This window comes from Schistocerca piceifrons, chromosome 4 (genome assembly GCF_021461385.2).
Source record: "Schistocerca piceifrons isolate TAMUIC-IGC-003096 chromosome 4, iqSchPice1.1, whole genome shotgun sequence".
NCBI classification, from domain to species: domain Eukaryota; kingdom Metazoa; phylum Arthropoda; class Insecta; order Orthoptera; family Acrididae; genus Schistocerca; species Schistocerca piceifrons.
Window position 1 is genome coordinate 625379298 of NC_060141.1, and position 16549 is coordinate 625395846.

Genomic DNA, 16549 nt, shown 5'->3' on the forward strand with positions numbered 1-16549 from the left:
CTGTCCTTGTTCAACACTAACCACTAAATTATATCAAACCCTCATTCTACACTTACAAATTTTATTATCGGTACAGTCCCATTCGCCGAATTATTACTGTCTCCTCGTAGATGTTCTACTGCTGTTGCGATTAAACGTGTGGCTTCTTTGTTACAACGTTGCTGGTCATTGCCTCGGCTTCAACTGCTCCTAGGTACTCCTTGATGTTTCACTGTTACTGTCACTGTGACTGGTAGTGGTGCCTTCTTGTACGCCTTGCGCAGGCCTTCTTCATTCATGATCAGTGCTTAGCCTCCGCTTCCCCTCACTCTCCCCCTCTCTCCCCCCCTAACCAACTTAGTTCGGGGCTTCTTGAGTAGTCCGTCTCTGCAAATCTGTGTAGACTTATTTCTATTAGGTATAGTTCGTGGTCGAAACTTCTCTAGGATGAGCAAGCGACAGCCCAGACCGCCTTCTTCCGTGATCTCGTGGTGTTTACCCTCGGTGCGGCTGTTATTGTAAGACATCACAATTTCTCGGCATTATCCAGACGTCGGCGTGTCGCCGAATATCCTAGGCGGACGTGCCTACCCATACGGTCGGCTGAACATTTTCCCTTGTCGGTGTGGTTGGTGATTAAACTATTCTACGGTCAAGACAGTCACTTGACTACGTATACATGCTGTATACATAGTATGAAGCCAAACTGTCTGTATACATTCTGTATACGTAGTCTGCAGCCGTGCAGCCGATCGCTTTCTTTGTTCTGTAGCAAACGGGATTTTGTAAGCATTGTATTGCTCGATAATGGCAGCAACCTGAGATCATGAGGAAATCCCTAGCATTGATTAGACGTATACCCTAATCAGCCAGAACATGATGACTACCCACCAAAAAACCGGTATGTCCACCCGTGGCACGGATAGTAGAGGTGACGCGTGTGTCTAGGAAGCAGTGAGACTTTGGCAGATCCCTGCAGGGAGTAGGCATCACATCTACACACGCAAGTAACGTAATTCCCGCAAATCCCGGGAAGGGAGGGGGGGGGGGGAGGATGATGTGTTCTAGCGGGTTCAGATCTGGCCAGTTGGAAGGGGGGGGGGGGGAGGGGAGAGGGCGACAAACACATCAATTGGAACTCAAGACGGTGTTTCTCGAACCACTCCAACACACTCCTGGCCTGTTGACATGCCACTGCCGTCTGGAAACAAGATCGTCATGAAGCGGTGTGGGTCGTCTGCAAACACTCTGATACTTCTTGGCCGGTATGGCCTTGCACCAGCTTCACTGGACTGTAGGCTCCCCAAAACATAATGGCGCCTCGCCACCTTCTCTCTGTCCCGCTATACAGCTGTTCCCGTGGAAGACGACAGATTCGCGTCCTCCCATCGGAATGATGAGGGTTATCAGGACTCATCACACCATGAAACGCTCTGCCACTGCGCCAACGTCCAGTGCCGATGATCACATACCCACTTCAGTCGTAGCTGCCGATGTCATGACGTTAAAATTTCCACATGCCTGGGTCGTCGGCTACGGAGGCCGAACGTTAAGTGTGTTCGGTGCATGTAGTGTACATAGTCCCGCGTAGTCAGCGCGTACACAACTTTCCCACTAGAGCGCTCCCCGCTAAACACAACAGCGCAGGCGCAGCGCTCGTCCGTCTCCGCACTACGAGATGGCGCTGTCTTAGAGACGGACCAAATTCTGCTTCCGCCGATCCGCGTATTAATATTTAATGCAGCCCATGAGATTGCTGCTAACGTAGAACCTTTTCTCCTCGCTGATCACACTCGCTCAATGATACCTGAACGCGCGGGGTATTATAACGAGTGTACAGACCTCCGATTAGTCAGTCTGCCTCAGTCTACATTAGTCTGTACCAGTCTAAAGTTTCAGTCTGCGCCTAATAAGATTACCATATTCCTGTACATAGCCATGAAGAGAAATGTATAGACACTTTGTCACGTATCAGAGATGTGTGAGAATAAGATTAACGTACCAAGACCAAAGGAACTTCAGACTGACAATTGTAAACAGCATCCACAATCAAGTTACGTAAGGTTTATCCTTTTTATTATTTTAATTAATGTGTGTGAAAATTAATCAAGTTCTGTTTAAAGTTGGTCACCGTCAATCTGCTGCTCTAAGCGTGCAAGTGGCATTTCTGTCGTCTGACCTAACGGCAGAAGATAAACACGCCACAATAAGACCACGAGACATATTGCTGACACTCGCCTACTTCGCTAGAGCGACAAGTCACATAATCTGATGGTGTGTGTACCGAAGGTCTTACAGTACGCACACCACAGTGCACTGTATGCTTCCCATCATTGAAGTCTGATGTCAGTCCCGCAGCGGTTCATCCCCTGTTCTGTTTTATCAGTCTGTACAGACTACGACGTCCGACATCTGCCCAACCCCACGACGTCTGGACGCGATTTCACCTCCGTTTCGCCACTCCTTGATCACACTCACCACAGCACTCCTCGAACACCTGACAAGTCGTGCAGTTTCCGAAATGCTCGTGCCGACCCTCCGATCTATCACAGTCTGCCGTCGGTCAAACTATGATTGAACGCGCACCTTCCCCATTCTATAAGCGGACAGCACACTCATGGATACTGCGTGAACTCTGCGTGTGTCTCAGCAGTCACTCCTCGCCTGGTCACACTTTTGTCACCTATAGTAGGTCGGCGGTCACAGTTATCTGGTTGGTCAGTGTATATACAAAGTGTATCTGGAGAAGGGGGTGTTAGTCTGAAAAGGATAATGCAATAAAGACTAAGTTATTTATAATTTCAACCTCTTTCAGCCGTGTGAAGAAGTGATATAAATAGCTTTTTGTCGAATTCCCCTCAGCTGTTGTCAAGTGGTAACTGCCACTAGGCTTCTGGCTTCGACCCATGTATCCGTTTTACGTGCGGTCACATCACTGGTGCTCAGTTCGTCGTCATAAGTGCTCAGTCCGTCGTCATAGGTGCTCAGTCCGTCGTCATAAGTGCTCAGTCCGTCGTCATAGGTGCTCAGTCCGTCGTCATAAGTGCTCAGTCCGTCGTCATAATGAGTAATGTTTCTGTCCTACGTCTGCCGCGCCCAATGTAACCTCACGATAGCAGTGTTCGGCGCTGTACTCAGCTCCACACGCCGTCGTTATGGGCAGTGACATTAGCTGTTTTCATGTTAACAGCTTATTTTATTATGCTATCCAAGATGTATTAAACGTGTCACGATGGGTCGTGGAATCCAGTTTTATGTCAATTTTTCCAAAGCATGTTCAGCCAATTTCTCCGGCTGTAGGCGAGTACACCACCCATGTCGAATCCAACGTTATTGTGTGCTGCGCAGGGTTTGCGGTCATAATACTGTTCGTATTGTAACGTTATTATACACACGGGGGAAGCTGAGCGGTGCACATTATCTTTCTCAGCTGATAAGAGTCGGAGTATTTCAGCCGGGGCCATGAAGACCGACTATGTCTCCCCCTGTCACTGAATCGCAGAACAGCGAAGACGGAAGCTATTTACCCTTCTCCTCACCGCTGATCCGCTTGATGCTCTTGTGACAAGTGTTTCGAATCCAATCGATGAGACAAATTCTTTAGAGCAGTGTTCTACTGGGGCGGGTGGTGGTAGCGGCTGAAAGCCTGCAAATAGCAATTCGCATGAGATTTATGTATTTACTGTGGCTTGTAATATTTGAAAATAGCCATGTATTTAAAAGAAAGCGAGAGGAAAATGTAACTTAATCTTGCTCTCAGCTGTGTTTGGAAACTCTGAATCCTTTGGAGAAGGCGAAGAAAGTGACATCGTGATGAAGAACACACAGTCTGTGGAGGCTGCCGCACATAGGCACTTGAGAACTTAATTACAATAAGGTTGAAAGAGGCCTTTACCTGATACTCCTCCCAAGATATCATTTCCTTTCATAAATATTTCTGTACTTACAACATTTAGTAGTGTTCTCGGCTGTAGCACAGGCTGACTATTATTGAACTATGTGAAATACAATTGTGAAAACTTCTGAAGGGTTTGCGTGAGGACGTTCAAACTGCACGGTTGGCTACGGGGCATGATGGGAATTAGTAGTCTCACGTGCAAGCGCCTTTAGTTGCGTTTGGCAACGATGCCCATTTTCATTTGGATGGGTTCGTCAATAAGCTAAATTGGCGCATTTGGAGGACTGAAGATTCGCATTTCGCGATCGAGAAGTCTCTTCACCCTCAACGGGTGACTGTGTGGTGGGCAATGTCCGGTCAGGGAATAATCTGTGCGATATTCGTGGATGGCACTGCGACTACCGAACGGTACGTGAAGGTTTTGGAAGATGGTTTCACCCGGATTACCCGAAGTGAGTCTGATTTCTACAGGATGCGGTTCATGCAGGACGGAGCTCGACCCCATCGAAGCAGGAGAGTCTTTCATATCCTGAACAAGCCCTTTGGGGACAGCATTCTGGCTCTAAGGTACTCGGAGGCCGCTGGCATTGGCCTAGATTGGCCGTCATATTCTCCGGATCTGAACACATACGACTTACTTTTGTGGGGCTAAGACAAGGTGTACAGCAAAAACCCCAAAACCATTTCTGAGCTGGAAACAGGCATTCAGGAGGTCATCGACAGCACAGATGTACCGACACTTGAGCGGGTCATGCAGAATTTCGCCTTTCGTCTGCGACACATGGCATGATGGCAGGCATATCGAATATCTTTAGTGACGTTTACGTGTTGAATAAAGTATCTGCACGCCAAAGTTCGTAATTAATTAAGGTTTTTTCATAGAGTTCAATAATTGTCAACTGTATGTTTATTTTAGGGACGGGTTATAAAACTTGAAGAGTGTAAATAACCGACAGCCATACTTGAATTAATTACTTTATCTGACTCCAGTTTCGGTTCCTCATTGGCTCTTTCTTCTGTCACCTACACACGTAGTTAGATAAATCTTCTTAATGTCTGAGCTATTTTAGGGATCACCGGTTTCAAGAGGCTTCCGTATTTTTATCTAGCTACATGTCTAGGGATCTGAAGATGGTGCGCAATGAAGCACTGAAACTAGTAATGAAAATAATTAATAAAAGTGAGGCTGTAGGTATTTCTTCAGGTCTTCGACCGGCCACAGTCCATTCGATTTACACATGATGGAACTGCAGAAAAAGTGATAAAAGGATAACAAATGAACGATCAGGTATCACAGTAGGAGAAATTCCAAATTTAATCAAACCTACTAATTGCCATTTAAGGGCTAACTGTGGAGAAAACCGATTAAATGTCATTTCCATTTTCTATGTCTACTCTATACCACAGTACACTCTACCTAATCTGTAGCAGTATCACTGTTGCAATCAGTGGAAACAGGTGAATACGTTTCCTTCTGTCATCCATGTATGGGGCTGTGGCGAATTCTCGAACTCACGTTACAGTGGGGCGGTGTAAGGCCAACCTGCTAGCTTAGTCCATTTTATGGATCAGACGTCATGAGAAATCAGAGACTGTTTTCTAGGCATGGAAAATTACGTGTTCGGAGAAATGCCCATGAAGGAAAGAGCGAAAAGCAGTCACCCTCCTTCAACGAGAACCGTGTGGAGCAACTGCAATAGTGCACCTGATGAACTGTCACTTTCCCATCTACAGGACTCAACAACCATTTGCCACTGTTATTCCAATCCAGAAATCCGCGAAAAACTAACAGAAAGCAAGTGGCATGGAGTCCTTAGCACACTTATGTAGATGCACAAAAGGGCTCGCCCGCTTCCAACCTGTCTTTACACGTTACTTCGTTCTTGTAAACATTTTTAGAGTCCTGGAGAGCTGTACACATCGGCCACACACTACATCCAGTCGCAGGCTTCAGAATTCGGCGATACGCGAATATAAATACTGGTCTTCCTGTGAGACAAGCGGTGAATGTGTGAAAAAGTCTTTCACCGTCTACCCACCACCCTCCCCCTGCACATCTGTTTCAGTGAATATCTTCAGGAAATTTATTTCTGTTTGCGTGCACAGTGCAACTTGTTTTATTTTTATGGCGCTCCGTTGATTAAAGAAACTGATTTCGAGAGTCTCGAATAACGAAGAGAACATCGGCAGAACAAGGGCACCAATTTGTTGCGATATTGTATAAGAAAGAAACTCACTATTTTCTCTTTCTCGCAGTAAATGAAAGCCATACTCCTACATAATATGTGATGTCTCGTCAGATACCTATTTCTTTCACTTTTTAATCTCCTCCAAGCAACAGAGTGCGTTGGTTTAGGTGCGGGCCGCTATAGAGTCTCACTTCTTTCCATCCAGTTGCCTGGCGAGCTACTTGTGGAACAGAATAGAATCCAAATTTGAAATAAACGGAATATTATTCACCTAATATCCAAAGAAAAATCTCCCGATGAGTTTGGAACTGTGGGAATGGAACTAGTTAATTTCTCGAACAATGTAATTCACTCTCTCGGATAAAGATGATAACTTTGTGTAAATGATTTGTGTATGTATGATTTATACATGCGTTATATTAGAATACAGATTTAAGTGTATGTGATCTTCATGCGCTAAGGGTTATATGAATAATTTCATGTTTGTAATGTTCTTAGGGTTCAAAAAATGGCTCTGAGCACTATGGGACTTAACTTCCGAGGTCATCAGTCCCCTAGAGCCTAGAACTACTTAAGCCTAACTAACCTAAGGACATCACACACATCCATGTCCAAGACAGGATTCGAACCTGCGACCGTAGCGGTCGCGCGGTTCCAGACTGTAGCGCCTAGAACCGCTCGGCCACTCCGGCCGGCAGTGTTCTTAGGGGCTCCAAGAAACCATTAGATACTTCTACTGGTAAGTCAAGTTCATCAGTCCATAGATATTTCTATTTGTAAGTCAAATTCATCAGTCCAACATTCCAGTATTAGGGCCGATTTTCTGCTGATCCTTTAAACGTGAAGGAAAATATCACTTGCACTATCCGGCGAATATCAATGATACAAATGCTACTGTATGATGCTTTCCTCTGAAACAAAGAATATTTAATTCTTCGACATTACAAGACAATGTAACTTCAAAATCTACCTCATAGGTGTATAAACTTTCGCTCGTCGCTGAAAGAAATGTATTAGGTGTAATCTCAACAGGTAGGTGGAACCCTTAGTTGTTAGTAGCAGTGTGATGCAGAGTAATTCCTATTAAAATTTGTTTCTAACAGTGTGCTTAAAAGTAATAGGTATAGATGTACTACGTAGATATATATATATATATATATATATGCCGGGCCGGAATTCGAACCCGGATTCCCCTCTAATCGCTGGCGGCCGCCGTTTCAATTAGGTTATCTTGCACGCTTCTCTGACAGATTCAAAGATACCTATGCCACAGACCTATCAATTTCTTCTCGTAAATTATCATTTGATTTGCTCAATTTACCCATCTCCTCATTCTCATGCAGGTTTCACAATCAAGACAACGAGTAGTAGTGAAATAACGCTGCCATTTTCGTCACGGCCCGTCTTCACATTACATTTGTTTATATTTGATGACGAACTACTGTTCCACATATTGATATTTATTCCTGAAATACAACTTAACTGTAACTGTTATAAATGTACTGCCTGAAGCAACATATGAAAATTGCTTCTCCAAAGGAATACTGCATGGTACTTCTTAAAAACACAGGCAGTCCAATATCGTATTTATTCGCCGATGTCGGGCAGCTACTTTAAATAAAAAATGCCGCCCCTCCCCTCTGTACGGGAATGAAAGCAAGCGTACGAGAGCACGTTGTGGCGCATGAACGACCACATACGGAAGTTTGGATCTGGCTTACCTTACACAGCTGATGGTTTACCGTATTTTCAACTGTGAATACCATTTACTTTGTTAAAGATTCTATTAGACACATTCCAAATCTGATTTCCAAATCTCTGTCTGACCATCATGTAATCTAACTGAAATCTTCCCGTGACACGCGCCATTTTCAAAGTATACGGCCTATCTCGTCCCTTTGTGATTCTTGAACAGAGTATTTGATATTACTAGCTGAATTTACTACAAATGTCAAGTAGCCTTTCTGACTCCTTGTCCCAAGTCCATATTCTCCTGTAACCTGTTCTTCTACTACTTGCCCTACGACTGCATTCCAGTCCCCCATGACTATTAGCATTTCATCTCCCTTTACGTACTGTATTACCCTTTCAATATCTTCATATACTATCTTTTTATCTTCAGCTTGAGATATCGGCATGTATTCCTGAACTATCGTAGTTGATATTGGTTTGCTGTCGGTTCTGATAAGAGCAACCCTATCACTGAACTGTTCACAGTAACACTCTCTGTGTTCTACCTTCCTATTCATAACGAATCCTAATCCTGTCATACCATTCTCTGCTGCTGTTGACATTACCCTACACTCACCAAACCAGGAATCCTCGGTTTCCTTCCATTTTATTTCACTTCACTGAACCCCACTATATCCATATTGAGCCTGTGCACTTCCCTTTTCAGATTTTCTAGTTTCCCTACAACGCCTAAGCTCCCAACATTCCACGCCTAGACCGATAGAACGTTATTCTTTCGTTGGTGAGTCAGTTCTTTTCTCATGGTCACCTCTCACTTGGCAGTCCCCTCCCAGAGATCTGAATAGGCGACTATTCCAGAATCTCTTGCCAAAGGGGAGATCATGATGACACGTTTTCAATTACACGTTACGTGTCTCCTCGTGCTGTTTATCGTTGATGATTCCTCTGCCTTCATGGGCGTTTCCAAACCCTAGGACAAGAGGGTGGCCCTGAACCTCTGTCCGCTCCTCCGCCCTCTTTGACATGGCCGTTGATAGAATGAGGGTGAAGTCCTATGCCGGATGTCTTCTGCCGCTGTTGTTGAGGATTTTTAATCCGAATTTAAGCTGCGGTTACCCACTGGTAAAGCTCGCGTCTCGTGTTGTTGGTGCGGCCTGTTGGGCTCTGATGGCTGACAGCCAGGATGGGGAAAGCCTTAGTCTACCCACTCCATTTACGTTGTTAGTGTGTTTCAGTCTTCCAGTGGTCTCTCTCATCTTGCGTTTCACCATCCCTCGATGCTTGGCAAGTACGTTGAACTTTATTTCCTTGCGCAGTCTTCCTTGTGTACGGCCACTGTAATTTCTCGCGCTGCACGAAGTATGCTCCTATATGCCCATTCCTCAGATAGAGACAAGGACGTGCGGGGAGTGGAGCGAAGTAGTGCTATACTGAAAGCTTTAGTGACACCCAGTAGCAGAACACACAAACTACATTGGTTCAAGAGTCACACCGCATTCTACCAGTGTAATTGATAATCATAACTAAACAAGTCCGCAGATCGTGGTCTCGCGTTCGCGTTCTCGCTTCCCGAGCACGGGGTCTCGGGCTTGATTCCGGGCGGGGTCAGGGATTTTCACCTGCCTCGAGATGAGTGGGTGTTTGTGTTGTCCTCATCATTTCAACATCATTCATGAAAGTCGCGGGGTTGGACTGAGCAAAGGTCGGGAATTTGTACTGGCGCTGATAACCGCGCATTTGAGCGGCCCACAAACCAAACATCATCAAACTGAACAAAACTCAAAGCCAACATTTCAGAAAACTTTAAAAATTAGTTAAAAGAAAATATGTAAACCAGTATAACTCTTAATGTTAACAGCGCCCACAGTCGAATTATATATCCAATATTTGGCTTCTTTGACCATAAAGTACTGTTTTAACTTGCAGATCACCATTTAAGGAAAATTAAAGTCATAAATAAGTTGCTCATTGAAAATGTTACGGTTCTGTGACTACAGCCAATCTTTGGAACATGTATCAGTAACTTTAGAAACTTCGCTGTTTTAAAACACATACACAGTGAGCAAATTTACAGTTAGATACATAGCTTTTTACATTTTCCTCCCGCATGTACCACAACTTTTATCACATTATTCTGGGACAAATATTTACTTAACATTTACTCACCGCCTTGACCAGTTAGGTTCCCACGTTACTAACGGCACCTCTGCTTGGTCTCACCGTCAGCACGGCATCTTTAGCAACACATCGCTGTAACTCAGTCTCACTGGACTGATAATTCTGTAAATAATCGCACTAGTTCCTTGAAACACCGTTTTCCAAAAGTATTTCGATCAATGGCTTTTTAGTATCCTGACAAGTTTTTAACAGAAACACGATCATAACGTAAATCTACGTTGAACTTCAACATGAGCTCTTCCTTTGGCTGGACTAAAACTCCTAGCCCTCGGATTGAACAGTAACTAAGCCGCAATAGATCCGAAGGTCGACTGCGGTAAATCTGTCCACCGTAGTAGACAACCACTTCCCCTTTTCTTCATTCGCGTTGACAACACTCAAGCCAAAACCCTTTCTTGGCACAGCGCTGACCCGCTGTCGACACGCTAACAGAGTCTTCTGTCCTATATTCCAGTGTCTGTGTTGTCAAGAACTGTGCAATGTTCCTTCAGACAAGCATCGCGGCGTCTACAGCTAAAATGTTTTCGCAGTTGCGAACATAAACACCCATCAGCTGTGTAAAGAAACGACGACAATGAAAATTTGTTCATGATCAGGTTTCGAACTCGCATTTCCTGCTTTACACGATCGGTCGCGTTAACCGCTTTGGCTAACGTGGCCAGATCCAGACTTCCATACGTCGTCGTTCCTGCATCACAACCTGAACTCACACACACACACACACACACACACACACACACACACACACACACATTATGTAATTCCCGTACAGGGGAAGGCATTTTAATTGAAAGTTGCTGCCTGGTATCGGCGAATAAATACGATATTGCAGTGCCTGTGCTCTTACGAAGAACGATGAGATGTTTCTTCGGATATGCATGCACGGATAGTCGCGACGGTTAAGACGACCGCTCAAGTAAAGCGGGAAACTCAGGTTCGAGTCCTGGTTCGGTACAGATTTTCACTGTCGTCATTGCCTGATACAGCAGATGATTGTTCGTATTCGCAACTGCGAATACATTTCACTCTCCGCCGCCTGCTGGCCCATTCTACGTCTCTTCCCTCGTTGCGCGCGTATTGATACTCGCCGTCACTGACCAGAGACATTTCTCCAGCCAATCCCGACAGCCGTCACTCCCGTTCGAATCTTACACCACGACAATATCTTGTACATGACAGTAAATGTCTTCGGTCGCATCACCTAAGCACTTCTAATATGAACGAAAATAGTCGACCATATAACATGGTTCATTGAACCTCGCCATGTAAGCCTACGCAGTTGTAGAAAACTTGTCGTTTCATTCTATGTCGGCGACGATGAAGCCTTTGGCATTTAATGTGTGGGTTGGCTACAATTAAACTTTCGCTGCTTGAGAGGGCCACTATGCAATCTTTGGACAAAGAAACTTTGTGGTAACATTTCTGAGAAAATGTGGGAAGGAAATAACGAATGAAAACTATTAAAAGGAAAACGTTTCATTTTCCAGAAAAGAGGGCTCAAATCCGATGATCTTGGTGGCTACGCAGTTTAGAACGATCCGCGAATGATTCAGTTTTCTCCAAATGCATTACGAAGTAACTGAGCGACCTCAAGTGCAATGTGAGGTGGAGCTCCATCGCTGATTAAAAACTGAGTTCAAAGCCCTTCTCACCCTTACAGAACGAATGACATGTTGGCGGATCAGATCATAGTAACGCGTCCGTTCAGGTGAATATCCTTGGTCGTTCGGGTGCGAGTTCCCCAAAGAAAAATGGACCGATCATGAACTGCTTATTTAACAATGAAATATGCCACACAGTCGTGCAGTTGACATTTTTTTATTTTATTTTCGCTACTACTTTCAGCATTTCATTATGCCATCTTCAGGCCCCATATGGACCTGTAAAAATTAATCGATATTGGCATACTGGGGCCAGATGTTTCTGGATGTCGCGAATTCTCAAGCGCTTCCCTCGAAGCAGCCAAGTCTTCGAAGGAACCACTTGAGAGTTCACGACATCCAGTAACATGTGTCCCCAGTACGCCAATATCGATTAATTTTTAGAGGTGCATATGGGGCCTGAAAACGGCGTAATGAATTGTCGAAACAGGTAGCGACAATAAAATAAAATAACATCTCAGTCGCACGGTTGTTTGGCGAATTTCGTTGTTAAATATGTAACCAGCTTCTGTGCCATGTTTACAATGGATCAACAGAGACAATCACGAACTGTGCCGTGAAGCCACACCAGACAGCTACGCGTTCAGTACGTAGGGGAAAGCCATAAGTGTTCACTGGCCCATTTAGCTCAAAGTTGTCATCGTTCCACAAAGGCCACATGCCGTCAACCTTAAACCTAGCGAAAGACTTAGGATCAAAGTCTTCTCTAATGTCTGCGTCAAGTGGTAAAAGTTGGTAAGTAATGCGAAGTTTGTACGGATACCATTTCACAACCGTTTGCAACACTTTTCAAACGATGGGCCATGGAATGCATAGTACTATCGTTTTCCTTATTTATAAAATCATCAAAAATATGGAAAGAGCTAATTATGTTGCACTCAGTTATGTAATGTAAGAAATTGAAATGTTTCCGCATTCTCAGATCCTGTTTGCATATCTTCATCATTTATCTTTTATAGCAAAAACTGGCTACTGTATTTCTTCGCGCACGACCTGTTGTGTGGCACTTAATCGTCTGACAACTTCTCGGTCGGCAATATATTGTTTGTGTCACACATGGGAAATAATTTTTTTAAATAGTTACTTAATTAACTGGAAAGAGTAGCTTTATTTAGTAGACATACTTCAACCACATATTTTTATATATCCTGTACTAATCAAAACCGTAAGTTATCATTTTCCAGAACGCAGATATCAACTGGACTCGGTCACCAATTGGTCAATGACGAAACGATTTGAGCTTGATGTTGGCTATTTTGTTGAAGATTTAACATCAAAGAAAGAATCTATCTTTGTAGATTTATTTCCACTCCTTTCTTACAGTTCGCGGTGTGGGAACTGTATCGAAATTTCATGGTCAAACAGTCAATGAAGAATTACGGAAGCCATCCACAACGCATCGACCTGAACAGGCAGTGATGGAAGAAAAGGAATGAAGTTATTTAAGATCATAAAAGTTAAATGTCTTTCTTTTATCAGAAACTAAGCAGATAATGAGAGTCAATGCCAGCGCCTTTTGGAATTGGCTTTTATGACGCGGCAAACTGTGTGTATCCGAAAGTTTTTTACTACATGCATCTTTAACTGTCGTATAACGACTCTTTCCTTTGATGTACACTACCTTGAAGGTACATTTCAAATGTTCATACGGAGCGGGATAGCGCAGCGATTAGCACAATGTACTCGTAATCGGGAGGACGACGGTTCGAACCCGTGTCTGTCCACCTTGATTCAGATTTTCCATGGTTTCCCTAAATAGCTATAGGCAAATGTCAGGATGGTTCCATTGAAAGGGTTCAGCCACTTTCGTTCCCTATCCTTCCCTAACCCGAGCTTGTGCTCCGTCTCTAATTACCTCGTTGTTGACGGGATGTTAAACACTAATCAGGTGCTCGTCCTCCTCCTCCTCCTCCACAAATGTTCATTTATCATGACACAGCACGTGCACTGATTGAAGATTGCACGTTTATGTCTAGCTTTCTCAACCATGGCAACAGTAATATCTATCTTAAGTAATTTTTGGCGCAGTTTGCCGTCAGTCTCTCCCAGTTGTAACATGAATCACTGGCCTATTGTTTCAAACTGCGTAACCACCAAGATCAAGCCATTTTAACCCTCTCATGTGGAAAATAAAATGTGATTCTCTCATGGGTTTGTTCTTTACTTCTCTTCCGCATCTTAAAATCTTTCCAAAAAGTTTCATTATCGTACATTTATATCTACTTAGATACTCCATAAAGCCACCGTACGATGCGTTGCGAAGGATACCTTATATCACTACTAGTCATTCCATTTCCTGTTCCACTTACAAGTACAGCGAGAAAAAAAAAACTATCTACACCCCTCGGTATGAGCCCTAATTTCTTGAATTTTCTTTTCAGGGACCTTACGCGCAGTGTATGTTGGTGACAGTAGAATCGATCGGCAGTCAGCTTCAAATGCCTGTTCTCTAAATTTTCTCAATAGTGTTTCTCGAAAAGAATATCGCCTCCTCTCCAGGGATTCCCACTTGAGTTCCCGAAGTACCTCCGTTACACTTACTTGTTCTAACCTACGGGTAACAAATATAGCAGCCCTGATCTGAATTACTTTGATGTCTTTCTTCAGTCGGACATTGTACGGATCCATAACACTCGAGCAATACTCAAGAATAGGTCACACAAGTATCCTACATGTGGTCTCATTTTCAGGTGAATCATTCTTTCCTAAAACTCTCGCAATAAACCTAAATCTACCATTCGCCTTCCCTACCGCGGTTTTCACATGCTCGTTCCATTTCAAATCGCTTTCCAACGTTGGGTGCAGATATTTAAACAACTTAACTGTCTCAAGCATGAAATTAGTAATACTATAACGGAAAATTACATTTTTGTTCTTCCTACTCATCCGCATTTTCTTACATTTTTTCGCATTTACAGCTGGCTGCCATTGATCACTCGCACTATAAATTTTTTCTGTCTTGTGTGTTCCTACAGTCATTCAACTTCGACAGCCTGCCGTACGTCACAGCATTATCAGCAGGCAACCGCAGATTGCTGCCCACACTGTCCGCCAAAACATTTATGCATATAGAGACAGCAGCAGTCCTATCATACTTCCTTAGTGCACTGCTAACGATACTATTTCTCTGATGAACATTCGCCGTCGATGACAACGTACTGGATTCTATTACGTTGGACGTCTGTGAGCCACTCACATATCAGTGAACTTATTCCTCACGCTCGTACTTTCGTTAACAAACTGCAATGGGAGACCGTGTCAAATGTTTTTCGGAACTCTAGAATTATAGAATCTGTCTGTTGCCCTTCCGCCATAGTTGGCAGTGTATCATGTGAGGAAAGGGCAAGCCGAGCTTCACACAAGTGATGCTTTCTAAGACCATGCTGATTCGTGGACATAAGCTTCTCAAAATTAGAATTATATATTAATACCTTCAGCTGCTGACGTGCGTTGATATATAATAACGGGGACAGGTGAAAATGTGTACCCCGACCGGGACTCGAACCCGGGATCTCCTGCTTACATGGCAGGCGCTCTATCCGTCTGAGCCACCGAGGGCAAAGAGGATAGTGCGACTGCAGGGACTTTCTCTCGCACGCCTCCCGCGAGACCCACATTCTCACCTTATATGTCCACACACTACATTCGTAGTGTCTCTACCCAACACACTCTGTATTCGTGGAAGACATTCTTACCAAGTTCCGTAAGAGTTCGAGTAATATGTGTGCATCCCACAGAAGAAGATCATGGTCGATATTGCCAGAACTACAGTATAATATGGATACTGTGTCTGCTTCTCAGGGAAGTTTATTATATTTTAACCGAGAGTACGTTCAAGGATTGTGCAGCAAACAGAAGTTAGGGATATTGGTCTGTAATTTTGTGGGAACGTTGTTTTATCCTCCATATATACTGGACTCACCTGCTCTTTTTTCCAGTCACTTGAGATTATGCTGGGCGGGAGCTTCACGATAAATACAAGCCAGCTAAGGGACCAGTGCCGCACAATTCTCTTCGCGAAACCGAATTGGGTTTCCATCAGGACCTAGTGATTTACTAACTTTCAGATCTTTCAGTTGTTCCTGTGGTGTCACCGCCAGACATCACACTTGGTAGCTTATAGCATTTGAATCGGTCCGTTAGTATACGTCGGACCCGCGTGTCGCCACTATCAGTGATTACAGACCGAGTGCCGCCACACGCCAGGTCTAGTCTAGAGAGACTCCCTAGCATTCGCCTCAGCTGTACAGCCGACTTTGCTTGCGATGGTTCACTGTCTACATACGCTCCCATTTCCAGAGACGACAGTTTAGCATAGCCTTCAGCTACGTCATTTGCTACGACCTATCTAGGCGCCATATTCAGTTACTATAATCTGAACAGATAATATTGTGAATCATGTACCGTCAAGAGCGACGTTCATCATTAATGAATTAAAGTTATCAAACTAATTACGTCCGCTTTCTGAATTCTAATTCCTTGTCATGTTCCAGACCTCACGTCAGCATAGTTCTTCCCTCCACACGCCAGCCTGCGTGAGCTGAAACGCGTGCATTTTGCTTCCATTAGTAACACGGTGTTGGCTCTTTTGCCAACACAACAGTTCCTCTACTCGAGGGATGCTTTGTAGTTATTATCATGTCGTCCATAGGCAGCATGTCCGATGGTCACATGGCGGCATGTGCTGTGTGAACGAATTCTTGTACCTGAGATTTAAAAATTTCGACTTTCGTTTTTCTATCTTCAACTGTCACACCAGACTGGGCATCAAGGGGCTAAATGGAAGCCTTAGACCAGCTTCGCGATTTTACATATTTCGCATGTTTAGCATCGAAGCGCTCTCCAGTTGTGAAAGTTTAATTATAACCATCCAGTGTTTGCATGAGCCCCAAGAGCAGTTCTTGCTCGCCTCGGGGCCTCTAAATGGAGGCCCAGTGAGGGAGACGCTGGTT

At 44.1% G+C, this 16549-nt stretch overlaps 1 non-coding gene across 1 annotated transcript; it reads right to left on the reverse strand.

The window, feature by feature from the left end:
* Positions 1–15081: 15081 nt before the first annotated feature.
* Trnat-ugu lies at positions 15082–15156 on the reverse strand. The gene has a single exon. It is a non-coding gene; the product is annotated as a tRNA-Thr (tRNA).
* Positions 15157–16549: the final 1393 nt, after the last annotated feature.